Here is a 4686-nt window from a genome sequence, read left to right as displayed (position 1 = left end):
TACCGGTGCAGAGACACTATCACACCATTCTTAAAGAGACAGCTACTTGTTTATACTTTTTGTGTTACTTTCCAGATGAAGTCGGCCTCGACAAAGCTGTTGAATAGCTTAGTTGACCCATTTATTCCTCATTCTTGTAGGGTTATGCAGTTCATTGTGTGTAAATTCTGTATTAGACATTGTGTTGGCTTAGCTAACAAGAGGTAGAGCTTGGTGACCAGGTGAATGCTATCTGAAAGAAGACTTGTCTAGTTAGGCTATTTTTTGAACCAACAATTCATGATACGTATTATCATTCACAAAACGACAATGACTGTTAGAAAAAATCATTCTGGGACTGTTGGTTCCGAATTGTGCACAGCCTTCTGTGCGCTAAGTTTGACCACTGGTGGACAGCCATGGGATTTAAGGTGGCGGTAAATTCCAATTAATTTTGGTCAATTCAGAAAACAAAGTGAAATCCAATTAATTCATTCAAGCCTACAAAACCTTACAGGATTTGTAAATCCATAAACTAAATTTAAGCACATTTCCTGATAGTTGAAATGGAATTTACTTAACCCCTCTGAGAATATGACTTCAGTGCTCTTGCAGGAGGACACAAGATAATCATCAGTATCTCCCCTCCACCTTACCCTTTCTACTGCCCACCGAGGGTTACAGCCCTTCCACAAAGATGTACATGAACAAAGGAAGATCCTTAGAATCAGACAATAATGGTTTCAGGCATATGGTATAATAATAATTATATATATATATATATAATAATTCAATAGCTATGTTTTCCAGCAAGAAGTTCAGCTACATCTCAGTTTATTTACATTACTGCAGTTTTATGTAGTTTCACTTTTTAAATCCAGTTCTCAAGACCATTATGACATTGGAGAGCTTTCTAACTGACATTATTTCCTACTCAATCCCCATGGCAGCTGCGCCACGTTTGCTTAGCAGAGCGATCACGTTGCAGTTAGTAATTAAACTGAGCCCACACCCATTCATCTTTTCCCTAGATTTTTTCATGGTTATTCTGTTAATTTCATTGGCATTACAAGGATATCATAGAAATATTATAGGGCAGAAATGTTTTGCCGTTCCCTACTCCCTATAATTTTTGCTCATGTTGTTGCCCTGACCACAAAAGCTCAAAAACTTTAAGAATCAGGAGGTTGAAAGAAGAATCGAGCCTGCTCTTGCTTGGGGTGTGGCAGATAAAGCCACTTCCTCCTTTCTGTTCAGAAGTTACATATCACATGGGAATGAACATGACACATCTTAGAACATATCCTGTTTTTTTCTCTCTAAGACATAATTCTTTTTTACCCATCCCATGTTTGACTACTGGCCCCTGTCACATCAAATGTGTACATTCAGTAGCTTCTGTCTGTTTTCTCTCTGTCTTGGCCTCCTCAGCCTGATTCATCTTTGATGTGTAATTTTTAGGCAGAACATGTATTCCAATTCTTCCATGTTGAAGGTTTTGTGCCACTGAGTCAGCTTTTCTTAATGAAGACAAAGTAACCATCCAAATAATGGTGACATTAGTGAACCCATGCTCGAGTGTATGTGGACCAAATAGTGACTTTGGGCAGTTTTTTGAAGGATTAAACTGCTTTATTAGTACTGTGTACAAGTAATTAATGCAAGTTTTATTAGCAGAATCAACACAAGCAAATGTACATTTTAATGAATCCTTTTTGTGTGTTCACAACCAACATGTATTTTTTAAAATACATAAGCATAAACCAATGTTTAATGAATATGTTTATACTTACAGTACTTTAATATCCATCCATCCATTATCTATACCTGCTTATTCCTGGTCAGGGTCATGGGGGATACTGGAGCCTATCCCAGTGTGCATTTGGTGAGAGGCAGGAATACATCCTGGACAGGCCGCCAATCTATCACAGGCCACACCCTTTAATATAAAATATCTAATTTAAAATAATAATGTTTTAAAACTATAAGCTTAAAACGTAACAGGAAAAAGACAGTAGAAGCCATTTATTTATTTATTTATTTGGTCCTGTTCCAATTTTCTCAGTCTGTCAGCACAATAACTGCATCTTGGTGTCAAAAGCAAGTTTTCAATCTTAAAAAGATTTCCTTTGTCTGGCAGTTCACTCTTTAAAAAAGCTTATAATTGAAAGTAATTAGCATGTTCAACAATAATTATTATTTGTCATGTCAAAAATACCAACTGTACAAACAAGCTGCTTGGCAGCTAAACATCTGTTTAAATGGCAATTGTTAATTCATAAACAACTAACAAACTGACACTCAGATATTATTTCAAATAAATTAACTTTCTTTGTCCTACTATCTCTTTTCCATACTCAGTTAAATGATAGCAGCATGGGAAAACAGTTACAGGTAAGGTTATTTAGGTAGCCTAAATATCTCAATTTCCATTCCGCAGATATTTAACAAATATTACAACAGAATAGCCCGCTAAATATGTAAGTAGGGATGATAAAAAAGATACTACATGCAGAATAGTTTGGAAGTCACTTTCTGTTTGAAGCATTTAAAAATCCTTTCTTGAGTAGCCAAACACTGGAGTGCTTGGAGTTTATTTTATTTTATTTTTGTTTGCACCTTCAGCTACCTCTCCAAAATTATACAGCAATCACGAGCAGAAATGAAGTGAAACAGACAAATATATAGAGCAGGCTTTTTAACATATTAATATTTTGGGTGATTAAAAATTCTATTGTAATGAACTACAAACAAGTCACTCAACAGGAAACACTTTTTATCTACCAGTGAAGAATACCAGTACTTGACAGGTATTCTGCTTTTGTGGGATATTCATAAATCATAAATATGAGAACTCAAAAATAAATCAGACAAGATAGAAAACAAGCACGTAACCATCCAGATCGACGGCACAACTCACTTCCGTGCAGGCACATTTTAGCTGCCACCACCTGCGCGTGCGTACCACAAAACGTCCCTCAAAGGTCATCCGTGAGTGAGTGACCACAATTTGCCATGCATAGCCCACGACGCCAGTTCCTGCACGCCGTGGGAAAAAGACAGTGAATTCCAGTAGAATTTACACTTTGGAATGCATCTTTGTCAAACATTGTCATACCATTCACTGGCAAACTCCCCAACCTCTTCTCCCTAGTAAAGGCCAGAATCACTTGCAGGATGGGGCCTGTGTGCTCAAAGGTTACCTTGCTGGTGGTTTGGTCCCAAGGCCTGGGTTGCTTGGCAGGGCAGGCATTAGACCAAGAAGATTCAGGTTCTTCAAACAGCTCAGCTGCTCAGGAATTGCGAGTTGCAGCAGGGCCAGCAAATGTCTCTTCATCGCTGTCCAAGTCCTGCCAGATCTCTGTCAGTCAGGGGTTCCAGTGTCTGTGTGGATCGGTGAGTAGACCCCCACAAAGCACAGGAGCTCCATGTCTCTGTCCTATCTGAGCTTTGTAAGATTTGATAACAGCAGCAGTGCCCCAAAACTGAATTACCAAAGTTTACCTCACTTAGAATAAGGTCCATGAAGATATTAGCTATTGAAAATATTAGTATGTGAATGTACAAATTGAGCCTGAGCTACACTTCTCATTAGCTTCACTTGTTAGCATCTTCCGTATGTTCCGTGTTTCTTTAATTGACAAAGTGATTTTGTTTTACTTTCTAAGCTGTGAGAGCAGTACCTTCTACGTACCACCAGAGGGTGGTACTTTCCTCACATCCTGGTCAACCACAATGAATTTGCTTGTCAGAGCCATGGGACTGGACCTAATGGGTGAAAGAGAAAAACACCATTGATGACAACAGCAAGGCATATGATCTGGGTGCTTTGTCACAACATGGCAATTGTGACTCAGAGAGCACAATAAATCCAACTGTAATACTTTCCTCTTCCATGGGAAAATCATCAAAACAACTTTTAAAATAAATTATTTCATTAATAAATTAATTCCCCGGTGATCAGTTAGCAGTTAAACTAGCTGCTTTCAAAAGAGCTAAGAGGGTCGCAGTAAGGAATAGCTGGAAATATATATATTTTGATTATAGGGTAGCATTCTTAAATGCAGTGCCTTACTGATGTTACATATCCACTCGCTGGTCTGGAAGTGTTGTCCAGGCCTGGCACTGTTAGTTATATTACTCAGATAGATGCACTTATATCTAGCCATTGTAATACACTGCTACCCCTCCATTTCTCTTGTATTAAAAAAGTAAAAACATCCAAACTCAGTTGTCTAGCACTTGACATTGCTAAATTTAGCAGAATTTTTGCAGATTACCAATAATAATATGTTTACATGTACATCAAATATCTTTCAATTTAAATTCACCTTGAGGAGTGTACGTGATTAGAAAGTTAATTACATGAAACCTTAAATGGTATGTTATAATAATGAACGGAAATGCTTCTAAATGTTTAGCGGAAAACCGGATCTACAGCTCAAGGCCTATATCAACAATATGTGCATAATACCAGGAAGGGTTTGGTTGGTCACAAATCATTTTAGAACACGTACAGAAACTGAAATGTGAAGCAGGGCTTGGAATTCATATTACAGTACACTTTCCTGCTTAGATTACGAATAATATTTTTACTGTTTGGTTTGTTACTTTAGTTTAAACCTTACTGTAGGGTAGCCGACTTCCCACTTCGCAGTCTTATAAGGTTACTTCCCAGGTAGGTTTCTCTCGACGGGCCATTGGTTG

At 37.8% G+C, this 4686-nt stretch overlaps 1 long non-coding RNA gene across 1 annotated transcript; it reads right to left on the bottom strand.

Moving 5' to 3' along the window:
* Positions 1 to 1976: 1976 nt before the first annotated feature.
* On the bottom strand, positions 1977 to 4673 carry LOC118212125. Its single transcript, XR_004762163.1, has 3 exons — positions 4608 to 4673; positions 3183 to 3747; positions 1977 to 3018 (listed from the first exon to the last, which is right to left on the bottom strand). It is a non-coding gene; the product is annotated as an uncharacterized LOC118212125 (long non-coding RNA).
* Positions 4674 to 4686: the final 13 nt, after the last annotated feature.

This window comes from Anguilla anguilla, chromosome 14 (assembly GCF_013347855.1).
Source record: "Anguilla anguilla isolate fAngAng1 chromosome 14, fAngAng1.pri, whole genome shotgun sequence".
NCBI lineage: Eukaryota > Metazoa > Chordata > Actinopteri > Anguilliformes > Anguillidae > Anguilla > Anguilla anguilla.
Note: the sequence above shows the minus strand (reverse complement) of the source record. Positions and strands in the feature narration are given on the sequence as shown.